At 43.7% G+C, this 13,423-nt stretch overlaps 1 long non-coding RNA gene across 2 annotated transcripts; it reads left to right on the plus strand.

Moving 5' to 3' along the window:
* Positions 1-1,671: 1,671 nt before the first annotated feature.
* Positions 1,672-2,810, plus strand: LOC125005627. 2 transcript variants are annotated; one of them, XR_007112469.1, is made up of 3 exons: positions 1,672-1,690; positions 1,769-1,946; positions 2,029-2,354. It is a non-coding gene; the product is annotated as an uncharacterized LOC125005627 (long non-coding RNA). The 2 variants fall into 2 exon arrangements; XR_007112468.1 differs by lacking the exon at positions 1,672-1,690 and adding an exon at positions 2,456-2,810 and having other exon boundaries at positions 1,725-1,946; positions 2,029-2,272.
* The last annotated feature ends 10,613 nt before the right edge of the window (positions 2,811-13,423 follow it).

The raw sequence follows: 13,423 nt of genomic DNA on the forward strand, positions 1-13,423 counted from the left end.
TTTTTTACTATTACCATAGAATCAGTCTGTCAGTGAGTCCTTGTATTTCCAGTCAATGTTGAAACCTCCCCTTGCAGTGTCACCAATGCAAAAAGCAGCCTGTTGAGCAGCCATCGGTCTGCTATCATTTGATCAATGCCCAGGTCCCTTTGTGCTGCTAAGCAACAGATAAAAGAGGCTGTTATCAGCTCCACAGCATCGGCCACAGATAGCTACGTCGCAGTGGCGGAGTGGGCCAATGGAAATGAGGGGTAAGAGAGGGAGGAGAGGGGATTACACTTCAACAAAATGTTGAAGAGAAAAATCAGAGAGGGAGGGATAAAGAGGAGGATAAGGGGGAGGACAGGACAGGACAGCACATTGTGGGTCAGCACCTTGATACAAGGTTTTACAGCTATCACAAACCCTCTGGAGGGAAACACAGACTGGGAGGAGATGAGGAGATGAGCTGAGTGAATAAGAATGAAGGAATAGATTATAAGGAGAAATGGAGAACAGCCAACCCGAATCTTGTGTCTGAATATAACTTGAGCATAACTAGATTACACCACAGGATGGTGCCTCTTTTCTTTTTACTGCTTGCTACAGCAGGCAATACTATTTTGCTTCTGTTTTTTTACTTCTTCACGCCAAATAGGTTTGTTAACTGAGTATGATATATGCCGTGATTTTATATGGTCTTTAACCAGGTGAATAGAGGTATATGTGGAATTACCTCATCTCCTGCCTTGCCCCTCATTTTTGTGTTGAAGCTATGCTAATAGCACTTGTGGCTGAGTTTTCCTCCAACTCCACATTGAACACTTATTCTTAAACTCGATCATTGACAGTGACTGCTAAGAGCACACAGTCAAAGCAAGAAGCAGCAGGCCTGCACAGTCAATATGTTAAAGTTAACAAAGTTAACGCACGCACACACACATATATGTCAAATAAAGAAAACACATCACTGAGCATCTATTTTTTTAACAGATTTATGTGCCTGCTTTGTTACAACCTGAATCATTTATCCCATAAGATCTCTTTTCTGTCAACAATAACTGTCTTCAGACCCATCAAACATTGCCCCCCCCCCCCCCCCCCATATTATTTAAGTATATTTGATTTTTATTTTTTTTATTTTTATTTTGAAACAAAAGCTTTTATTTTGGCAACACTTGTTGAGTAAGTTTTAATTTTTAGTGAGCCTGGCATTTCCATACTTGAGGGTTTTTATCAGGTGACATGTTTTATGGCTAAAATCTTCAAATGTAGTGGAATCTACATTAAGTGTCAGTCTGGTTTCTGAAGGACACTGCCCTGTGTTTGTTCTGTGTTGTGGAGGTGTGGCTCCATGAAGTATGAAGTGAGAAATCTAAGCATTTTCAAGGTGTCTAAACAGCGATGGATGCGATGGATTAGGAGAGTGATGCTCTGGAACACATTTCCACACACATTAACAATGTGCACATCACAGTAGCTTTATCTCACTTGTTCCAACACACTGCAAATGTGTTTGGGCATGCATCAATTGCTTTCACACAATTTTCTGCTGTTTTATAACATTATGTAGCAGCATATAATTATGCGGCTGGGCGTGGCCAGGAGCCAATTATGATGGGGTCGTGGATAAAAGAGCGGCCCCTCCTACGCCTCCTCCCTCTGTCTCCCGCTGGCGTAATTTCTGGGAAATCCTGTGTGGCTGCAACAGGTAACTCCGGGGGCCGCGTACGTTTTTGCCAGTTTTGCATTTGCGGGAGCCTTAACTATTTCTTGTGCTGTGACAAAGGGGCTGTGGGTGGATTCTGGCTCCATGTGGTCTCCTTGTCTGGTGCGTATCCTCTCTCGTTGTGCTGGATCTCTCGTTATCAGTAGTTTAATGTAGTGTGGTCACAGGTAAATGCTGGTAGCGGCTCGCTGCTCTTGCCTCGTCTCACTGGTTGCATGAACAGGTGCTGTACCATAAGGTATGTAGTTCATTCTTTCTGAGTCTAACCTGTCCTGTGGGGGGAGCGATCGGGTATTTAATTTCCTTTTTTGTTTAAGTAGGATCAAGTCCATCACCTCCATTGGCTCCCTTCCGTCTGCATGACCTCTGCTGCTTTGTCCTGCTTCAAGTTCCTGTCCGTCCGTGCAGCTGTTTCCCGGCTCGGGTTTGGCTGGCTCCGGCGTGCTGCGGTGCTTTGCTGCCGTCCGTCCTATTGCGCTGGTCGCCCACCTGTGGTTGGGTCGTTCGCCTTCGCCGCGGCTCGTAGCAGCCCGTTCTCGGCTGCCAGCGTCCGCTCTTTTTTTAGTGAGGGTTTCGTGACCCCTTTTATCTGGTTCACACTTTCGGATTTCGTTTTTCATTCAATTCCGATTGTGTTTAATTGATGCTGGCAATTTGATTTGTAATAGCACTTTTATCATTTCATCTGGTGATATTTTAACTTTGTATATTTGCTGATTATATTTGGTGCTTTTCTTTTTGTTTCAGGGGCTGACGGCCTGTAGTGGTGTGGGTGATCGTAGGAGATCCTCCTGTCTGCTGTGCCGTTTCCAGGGATGTGGGTCGTTCACGGGTGTGCTCTTTTCACGTGTGTCTGGGGGAACTTTTACTTTGGGGACCCCTCCTTTCGCTTGCCATAGCTACTTTTAGGACGAAGCCCTTGATTAACTTTTGTTTTTGCATTTTCGTTTGTTTGGATCCTTTGTATTAATAAAATATTATTGTGACTAATTTCATGGGCCACGTCTCTTGCTTGCCGAGCAACGGACCTGTATTGTGTAAAACCGAAGATCTGGTAATAGTAATGTCCTTAGGGTGAGTACCTGAGGTGGCGTTGTCTGGCAACAAGTACACTGATTTCAGTGTAAAATAACTAAGTACAATTTATTAGCCCTACTGCCCCGCCACAATTATAATTTGCTTATGTCAATCAAAATGAACTCTATTTGTGAATGCTGACCAGCCATAACTAAAAAACTAAGAGTCTTCATTCCTTGAGTCATTATTTACAAAAATGTTGAACTACTTGTCAAAATCTGTCAAGCAGATTTTATACATTTCTTTATCATTATTACCCCCCCCCTCCCCCTGAAAATGTCTCCTAAATTCAACAATTTTTCTCAGGTGAACCTCAGCTTTCATTGATCAAAGATTGCAACTTATCTTTGAAATAGAAGGTCAGAGGGGTGAATACATGGGAAGGAAGGGGAAGGGGACAAAACAGGAGACGAGTACATAAGCAGAGTCCTGATGGAAATAATCTGCGCTCAATGTGGCATGGCATCCAGAACATTACAGATTATAAGGAGCACCACAACATCCTCTCACTCATCAACACCTCTTTGCTAGACCAACTCAACACCCTTTTTGCATGCTGAAGAGGACACCAGACAGGCAGAGGACATACTGTTAACATCAATGGAACAAAATCAGCCCATCACCCTCCAGCAATACCAGGTACTGTAGAGTAGAGTGGAGTACTGTGGAGGGTGTTGAAATCATGTGCCCGTCAGCTTACTGCAGCAACATCTTTAACCGTTCACTGCAGCAAGCCACAGTCCCCACCTACATGAAAACCGTTACCATAATCCCTGTGCCTAAAACCTCCTCCATCGCAGGTCTGAATGATCACTGGCCTGTAGCCCTGACACCAGTAACCATGAAATGTATGGAAAGACTGGTGTTGCAACATGTCAAGGCCCAGATTCCACCGAACCTTGACCAACATCAGTTTGCCTAAAGGTCAAACAGATCAACAGATGTCTCTATAGTCCTCCACATTGCTCCAAGGCACATTGAAAGCCCCCAAGTATACATCAGAATGCTATTTGTTGATTTCAATCATTCAACTACAACAGACCAAGCTGAATGGTGTAAAAGCTGCACAAACTACAGCTTGGAACCTCCCACTGTCGGTGGATCATGGACTTCCATCACAGGAGTGTTGCACAGATGTGTTCGGAGTCCCACCCTGTTCTCTATGAAAGAGCAGGGATTTGACCGGTCCGTTCTTCAGGTAATCAGCAAACTGAAAGCGTTAAAAGAAAGGGTCTTAAAATCCTGTCCTTACAACCCTACTCATAAGGTCCTAACTGGTCGTGCCAGCCGTGTGTCAGAATTGTACTCCTTTTTAGGGTTAGTTAGTTACGATCAGCGCTTAGTAGCGCTTGCTGCCTTCCAGCAAGAAGGTCCAGGTTCGAATCTTACTTGGGCCTTTCTGGGTGGAGTTTGGAGTGTGGGAGGAAACTGGAGTACCCAGAGAAAAGCCATGCAAACACTGGGAGAACATGTAAAGACGACTGGGAGAAGATGCAAAGGGTAATTGATGATTCTAAACTGACCGTGGTGTGAGTGTCAGTGGTTGTTTGTCTATGTGATGGCCCTGCGATGGACTAGTGACCTGTCTAGAGTGTACCCCACCTCTCACACAATGACAGCTGGGATAGGCTCCAGCAACCCGCACAACCCTAGTGAGGATAAGCAGCTGTAGATGAGATTGTGATCTGAATGTTTTTAATGTGTTTTAATTCTTGCCTTTTCCGTACAATAGGAAAGTGATGAAGAGGAGTGTGCAGATCCTTTGGGTAGTTTGGGCCATTGGTTGGGATTAATGTGATGGTGCAGGGAGCCTCTTTTACCATGAGAGAGAAAGCTACCTCACATTAGCAGTGGCAAAGGGAGGTGAGTCAGCATTAGTCTGTGGGTGCTATGGACCACAGCCCACTGTGCACAGGTTTTCTCGAAGATGGCAGGCACAAACTGAGATTCTTGGTCAAAGAGGATGTACTCTGGTGCACCCCACTGTATTAGAATTTCTCTTTAAAGGATATGGGAGACTGCTTCAGCAATGACTATGTGAAAAGGAAACATCTCTACAAACGTGTGTAGTAATTGACAAAGACAAGGAGGTAGAGATTCCCAAGTGAGTTTGTTGCAGTTTGTTGCATTTTTCCAGGAGGTTTGCAGGTCTCAGGTTTGTGAAACTGATAAACTCGGCAGCATCACACATGTTCTCACACATCCAGACATCTTAGCCCAGTACACCAGGGCTTGTAAATTTTTAGGTTTTGTACCTTCTAAAATGGCCAAATAGGGGGTCATTGTGGTAATGATGGAGTGACTGTGTGCAGAGTAAAGGGGGGATATACACCTGGTACAGAGTTTTGTGAGGTAATTACAGTAAGGTTCTTGGTTTCCTGTTTGGTGTTACTCCATGTTTTCTTTGATTGCTTATTAGTTTCTCTTTGTTAGCTCCGCACACGTTATTTTCACTTATCTTGGCGTCCCTCATCTCTCTTGTGTACATATAGCCCTGCCTTTCCCTTTGTTCCCTGTCTCGTCATTTTTGTCCTCATGATATTGTCTCCATGTTCAAGTCTTCACGCTCAAGTCTTGCATTGTTATAGTCGTCTTGTCACATTTTTGTCCGCTATGTTCTTGACCTCTTTTTATTTTGTCTTCTGTCTGTACCTGTCATACGCATTACCCTTCTGTCCTGCACTTGGGTCCAAAGGAAGCAACCAAAACCTACCTTCCTGACAGGTACACCTTTTCCTCTAAAACTGTGAACTTGTCTCATGTAGGCTGTGAATGTCAGCGTCCTTCTGCTGTGCCTTACAGATGGCTTCATCCATAACTTGGAGATGCTCGTGCTGTTGTCCTGCACTCCAAGAGAGATATGCCCAAGTAACCAATGATTGATGAAAATCAACTACTGGAGCCCAGGACAGAGCACAGTATTGTATTTTCCTTGATGGTACTGAACTGTGAAGGACTATTCTTAAAGGTAAATAGCCCACCAGATCAGTTGAGTGCTGGGTTGTAAAAACCCAAACAACAAATGATTAGTGACCACCATAAAATGTCTGCCCTGCAAATAATATCTCCATTTCTCCAGAGAGACATTTCTGCTCAGTCATGAAGTAATTTCTTTTAGCTTGAATTTAGGTCCCCAGTTCAGTCTGCTGAGCTAGGACGGCTCCCAACCTGATATCACTAGGATCGGTGCAATGACAAAAGGGAGGTTGAAGTCAGGATGCCCCAGTATTGGAGAAGAAACTGGGTGTTGTTTCAGGGACTTAAAAGCTGCCTGTCATGTAGTTATCCAGATGAATTTGGCTCCTTTTCACTTGAGAGCAATGAATAGTTGTGTCAGCAGGGAAAAATTTGGTACAAACCCAAGTAACCTCTTAACTACTTTGATGTTTTGTGGAATGGAAAATTCCTTTACTGCCTTTGTTTTCTCAGCAACTGCCGCACCGGGCACAAGAAGAAGAAGTGACTCTTCTACATGTTCACAGTGAGATTAGCATCTCTCAACTTGTCCAGAACTGCTTAGATGTCTCCACCAGTCATTGGAAGGTGTTCCACCTGTTATTGAGTGATTTGAAACTTGGTTGGTGACACACGATATGGCTTCTCTTTTTGATTTTTTGCCGGCAACTCATGAGTGAGGTAGACTTTCTGTGCAAGCATTTTAGTACTTCCTAATGTGGTTGTGCAGACATCAGAGGTTTTCTGTAATTGACATAACAGCTGAGTTTTTCCAAAGTCCTCCAAGGAAGCATTGCTGATGGTATATGATGAAGTTAAGTCCAACACCTGCATCCATCCTAAAGGCTATCCTCCTTGCCCATCTGCTAAGTACAAATGTCCCGTGGTCCAGGACTTCATCACATCCTGCTGCCCTTGTACTTCAAACAATGTGCTCTCATTGATCAGAGTGTATGAGGACCCGGTATCCAGGATAGCGGTTCCTTTCCATGGACTGATGCTCAGTGGCAGGGGAGAGTACTGCCAGATGGGAAAGTAGAGACTGCTGCTCCCGAGTAGCTTTGAGAAACAAGGAAACCAAGTGTAGCATGACCTCCTTGATGGTAAAATGATTAGTCTGGTTGCTGATGCTGCTGGGGCATAGATGAAGTAGAAACTGAGTTTAATTGAGGACAACACACTGGTTTCCTTTGAGCAGGTTGGTTGGGGCTGGGTTGGTTTTGTCACACAGGTGAACACAGTGAAGATAGACAGGAAATGGGAGGCAGAGAGGGGGGAATGACACGCAAGAAAGAGCGCCTAGTGCAGGATTCAAACCAGTGCAGCGAAGATTGTAGCCTCAACACGTGGGGCGGGTGCTCTACTGAGTGAGCTAAACATCACATCTTCCACCCATTTCCAACACTTTTCCCCCTGTTTGAACTCTATTTTACACCCTCTCTGCCAATTCATCTTGATAGTCAAGACAAAAATGTAGCAAGTAGCATGTAGAAATATGTTCCCAAAATTGTCTCCAGGTATGAAACTTTATAATGGGCCACATCCCACCAGTCTCTTGCAGCCCCATGAAGAACATTTCTTAAGGTGGCAATGATCCTCGTCATTGAATGGATTAAGGGCTAGGAAATTCTCACGTCTTTCCAGGTATTGAGGTGGATCTGATGGGTCATTTAAAACCTCCAAAAGTGTGGAACAGTATCCTGGGCTTAGGAGGTAGAGCAGTCATCTAATAATCGAAGGGCCGGTGGTTTAATCCCGCTCATATCCGTAGTCTGTCTATCGTGCCCTTAGGCAAGACACTTAACCCACCTTGCTCCCAGTGTGTACCTCACTACCGCGTGATTGTGAGTGAGTGATGTTTGATATTTTCGTCACCTGTGACTAATGAGGTAGTTTACCACCACCAGGGTGTGACTGAGCGAATGAATAATGCATTCAATTGTAAGTGCTATGAGCATCTAATGATAAAGCACTATATAAAACCATTGCATGATTATTATTATCAATACCGATGAATCTGCTTCATGTTTCTACTTTTTTGGAGGCAGAGATTGTGCACCAGAAGCAGAACACCCTGCAGGTGCTTGTGCATGCTCATGTCCATGCCTAGAAGAGTCTCTCTCAGGGGTTGGGGATACTTATTCAAAGGCTTCAGAGCCTGAGCAGATTGACTCCTCTGACAGGGCCGTGCTTGCAAGGGCAGCAGCATGTGCGCAGCTAGTCTGTCAAGCATTGTGCCAGTTCCCTCAGTTCAGGTGGGCTTTCTGTCCTTCCTGATTTCATGACTGAGCTGCAGTCATCATGGCGTACTCCAAGCTCTGCATTGCTTCCAAGACCCCAGATGGCTAACCTTGCAGGATCAGCTATGACCCCCCACATTGGCCCCACATTTTCCATTTTGCCATTATGCCATGTAGTGGCAGCGCAGGCTGGCAAGGATGTCAGTCATCCAAACAGATGCTGTATGGCAACTGATAATCAGCTCCTTAGAGCTTATCATGCTTCAGCTTTGGCAGCCAGGCTAGCAAGCACAAATTCCTTTTTGCTGCTTTTTTCAGAGGACCTGCTGCTGAATATGGCTTCAGCAGTCCCGAGTGACGAGATGGCAGAAATGTTTCATGTGGCTGACATGTTACTCCGAGGAACCAGTGCACATGCTCTGGCCCTTGGTTAGTCCATGGCCTCCATGGTCCAACCACCAAGTTTGGCTGTCACAGTCTAGCTTGTCCGACCACGATTGCATTGCTGTGCTGGCGGCCCCAGTGGTGCCTGGTGATGTCTTTGGCCCCCCCATGTGGCAGCCTTGGAACAGTCTCGTAGAACAATTCAATTCAATTCAATTCAGTTTTATTTATATAGCGCCAATAACAATACAAATTGTCTCAAGATGCTTCACAAAAACCACCCTGCAACCTCCAGAGCAAGCCTGAGGGTGACGGTGGCAAGGAAAAACTCCCTTTTAACAGGAAGAAACCCTGAGCAGAACCCAGCTCATATGGAGGGACCCATCTGCCGAAGGCCATCCAGGTAGAAACAGAGAAGATAGAGAGAAAAGAAGAGCAGTAGAAACAAGATAAACAAACTTCTGTCATAGATACATACATCAAGCTGAAGGAAACATGTAGGGTCTAGTAATATAACACATAGCTGATGATCTGTGACAGTTTGTGAGTATAACAGGAATCATGGGCAGGTTGGTGAATTGTTCATCTAGGTAGGAGTGGATAACTGGAGGAGGCCATGATGACTGGGGCAGATGCAGTTTATGGAGCTCCACAGGTCTGATACACAGCACTCCAGACCATGAAGACTGGGCTGGTTGATGAGGCCACAGCAGCAGATGTAGCTTAGAACTCCACAGGTCAAATATTCAGCACTCCAGACCAGAGACCTTCACAAGATGATGGAGGGGGAGGGGAGCGGAGTGGAGAGAGTAAGACACAGTGGTTAGTAAATTATAAGAGATAGAAAATAAAATGATAAGATATTAGAGGACAGGAGCCAGAGAAGAAAGAGGAGAGGACAGTCAGTGTACCTCAGTGTATCGTCCCCCTGCAGCCTAGGCCTATAGCAGCATAACTAAGGGATGGCTAAGTCCAGCCCTACCTATAAGCTTTTTCAAAAAGGAAAGTCTTAAGCCTGACCTTAAACGTAGAGACTGTGTCTGCCTCCTGAACCCAAACTGGGAGCTGGTTCCACAGGAGAGGAGCCTGATAGCTGAAGGCTCTACCTCCCATTCTACTTTTAGAAACTCTAGGAACCACAAGCAGACCTGCACTTAGAGATCGTAGTGATCTGTTGGGACAGTATGGTACTATGAGGTCTTTCATATATGATGGAGCTAGGCCTTTCAGGGCCTTGTATGTAAGGAGGAGGATTTTAAATTCAGTTCTAGATTTTACAACAAGGGACAACAACAGAACAAGGGAGCTGATTTGCTAAATGAGAGGTGTGCCAGCCCCACGCTTGCCCTGGAGCCATCAGCCCTTTCCAACTAGCTCTACAATGTCTGGGCCACCACAACCTGCCATCCAGGGATTCCCTGTCGGGTCAGCCAGGCACGCCAAAGTTCCTTTCACAATGATAGCAGAGGAACCATGCATCTTGGAGGCACCAGACCACAATCATCTGGGGGCCAGCCCCGCCGTTAATGATTGTACTCCTCAGCACCTGGCTCACTGTTGCCAGTGTACTCTGTGTCCTTAGGTGCTGACTATGCTGGAGTCAGGATACAGACTCAGGCCTGGCCACTGCAATTTATAGGAATCGTTCACACGCTCTTGCACAACAGGGCAGGTCGTCAGTCCCTTGTCTTGGCCCTTCTGTAGAAAGGGGCCATAGTGCCTGTCCCCAGCAGTGAGGTGCACCATGTTTTTTATTCGACCTACTCCATGCTATCTTGAACCACAACGGCTTCCCACAGTCCTCCCATTCGGCCTGTCCTTGTTATCTTGTTAATAAAGTGCATGGAGGTGGCACTGGTCCCTTTCCAACACTATTCTTATGTTGGATTACCTGGATGGTTGGTACATTTACTCCACAACAGAGCATCAGGCCTGGCTCGACAGTGTAAAAGTTGTTGAATCACCTCGGGAACCTTGGGGCGACCTTGAAGAGGGAGCAGAGTTGCTTTTTTCCAGTGCAAAGGGTGGAATATTCACCCTGAGAGGCTATGTTGTTTTTTTTAATTGGACAATACAGTACAGACAATACAGATATGAACAACAAAGATATGAATAATGTGCATTTGTGTGTGTGTATGTGTGTGTGCGGATGTGCATGTGAGACCTATTATGGTGTTGCCTTTAATAATTTGTATGTTTAGCAGTAAATAGTTAATACAATAATAAAGGAATTATAATACCGTATTTTCCAGACACGGAGAGCAACACTGACATAGACAGAGAAAAGGTATGTGAGGCTTCTTCTGAGGCTTTTCAACTCCGACACTGAAGAAGATGACTTCAGTGGTTTCAGTGTGCAGGAGGAGGATGAATAAACCAATCAATAACTTTTCTGTTTTGTTTGATCAGCACTTTTAATTTTATGTTACAGGCACCATTTGGAAACTGATCAGTTCAGTTATGTTCAGTTAAACTAATCAGTTCAGTAGATATCAGCTGCTTATAGCCCCGTGCGGCTTATATATGTACATTTCCATTTTTTTTTAAAAAAAACTTTGTGGGTGCGGCTTATATTGAGGTGCGCTCTATAGTCTGGAAAATACGGTAATTATTACATTGTTAATTATATTATAGTAAGGATATATAAAGAATATATGAAGTAAAGTAATGCTTCCATCAATAAGTATTTAAAAAGAAAGTAATAATGATAATAAATAAAACAGACAAAACAAACAAAAACTATTAATAATTATAGTGATAATAATTACTATCGTGAAATATAATGGGAGATAGTGGATGCCATATCTGACTGTCACATCCCGATTGATGGCAGAAATATGGGTTCTGGGTTTTTGAAAGGGGCAAGGCGTCAGAGTCTCCTTTTGAGCCCTTGTCCAGTTTGGGGCTGGGATTTCTGTCCCTCAAGATGTTTTTTATTCTTGCAATGACTTTTGGTGAAGTGGATCTCTGAGCTGTATGCCCTGTCTGTGCATCCATCTTGTTTGAGGTTGGGGAAGGATGGCTCTGCCATTTCTCTCCTTCCAAATCCAGCCTTCTTGCAGAAGGTGTTCCCTTGTTCCTTCGTGGTGAGGCCCTTGGTTTTGGAGCCCTTTCACCCTCCACCCCATGACTCTGTCACTCTGCTACCAGGTTGTCTGGATTATTATTGTGCATTGCTGAACGAGGTGTATCCGTACATTTAATATTGTCTCCAGTTGGCCAATTTGTGGGTCACTTGATTGGATATAATCAAGTCAACTTTATTGTCAATTCTGACATGCATTGACTATTTAGGAAAATCTGAGAAAAATATAATTTGCATAATAATTTGGAACACAGTGTATGGTAACTGACCAAGAGCTTAAGTTACCTCTCTCTGTGAAACAGGCTAGAGTTACCCCATTTTCTCTGGTTTGACTTACCTCCCTTTGTGAAATGGAAAATTCAGAGTTTCCCTCATTTCAGGGTTAATAAACTCAGAGTTTTCACTAAACCTGCTTTGTGAAACGGACCCCTGGTCACCTGCTTTATGTGAGAATTAAAGGACATATCCATGTCAAATATAACACCAAGGTTTTTCACAGTAGTACTGGAGTCCACGGTAATGCCATCCAAAGAAACCAGGTGATTAGATAATGAATCTCTGCCATGTTTAGAGCCAAATACAGTGACTTCTGTTTTGTCTACAGGTTATCCAAGCCTTTATATCTCTAAGGCATGCTTGGAGTTTAACCAGCTGATTAGTTTCATGGATAAATATAGCTGGGTATCATCTGCGCAGCAATGGAAGTTTATGCCGCGCTTTCTAATAATATTGCTGTCCCCCTGAGGGACTCCATAGCTTACTTTGGTGTATACAGAAGAATTATTGTTTACATGGACAAACTGGAATCTGTGTGACAAATATGATTCGAACCAGTCTAATGCAGTTCCTGTAATCTTGGTCACACTTTCAAGTCTCTGTAGTAGAATACTGTGATCAATAGTGTCAAATGCAGCACTTAGCAGGACAAGTATAGAGACAAGTCCATCATCTGAAGCCATGAGGAGATTGTTGGTAACTTTAACCAGAGCCGTTTCTGTACTATGATGAACTCTAAAACCTGACTGAAATTCTTCTAACAAACCATTCCTGTTTAAATGATCAAGCAACTGATTGACAACAACCCTTTCCAAAACTTTAGAGATAAAAGGAAGGTTGGAAATTGGCCTATTGTTGGCTAAAACACCTGGGTCAAGAGTGGGTTTTTTAAGTAATGGTTTAATTACAGCAGTTTTAAAAGACTGGGACACATATCCTGTTAATAAAGATAAGTTTATCTGATTTAATATGGAGGTATTAAATAATGGATAAACCTCCTTTAGCAATTTAGTTGGGATGGGGTCTAAAAGACAGGTTGATGGTTTGGATGCTGTAATTATTGAAGTAAGCTCAGGAAGGTCAATTAGAAAGAAAGAATGCAAATATGGACGAGGTCCTAAAGATGTTTCTAATGCCACTGTACTTAAATCTTTGACAGCTGGAAGGATGGTATGAATTTTATCTCTAATGCCAACGATTTTATCAGTAAAGAAGCTCATGAAGTCATTACTGCTGAGGGCTGAAAGAATAGATAGCTCAACAGAGCTGTGACTCTTTGTCAGGCTAGCTACAGTGCTGAAAAGAAATCAGGAATAGTTCTTGTCTATTAATAAAGAATATGCTGTTCTAATCTTAGGGAGAGTTTTTTTTGTTTGTGTTGTTAAACTATCTTTCCAGGCTATGTGAGCTTCAACTGTGAATTATACCATGGAGCTACCTTCTTCTGATTTATCACCTTCTTTTTCAGAGGAGCAATTAGATTTAAAGTTGTACTAAGTGATGCTGTTGTGCTGTCAACAAAATAATCTATTTGCGTTGGAGTTAGATTGTGGTTGCTGTCATCCATACCGCTGACATAAGGCACTGAGGTAACCACAGAAGGAATTAATTCCTGATATCTAGTTATGGCATCATCAGATAAGTATCTACCATGAAATGTCTTTCCAGTTTCAGTGTAATCCCTTATTGTGAATTCAA

This window comes from Mugil cephalus, chromosome 3 (assembly GCF_022458985.1).
Source record: "Mugil cephalus isolate CIBA_MC_2020 chromosome 3, CIBA_Mcephalus_1.1, whole genome shotgun sequence".
Lineage (NCBI taxonomy): Eukaryota > Metazoa > Chordata > Actinopteri > Mugiliformes > Mugilidae > Mugil > Mugil cephalus.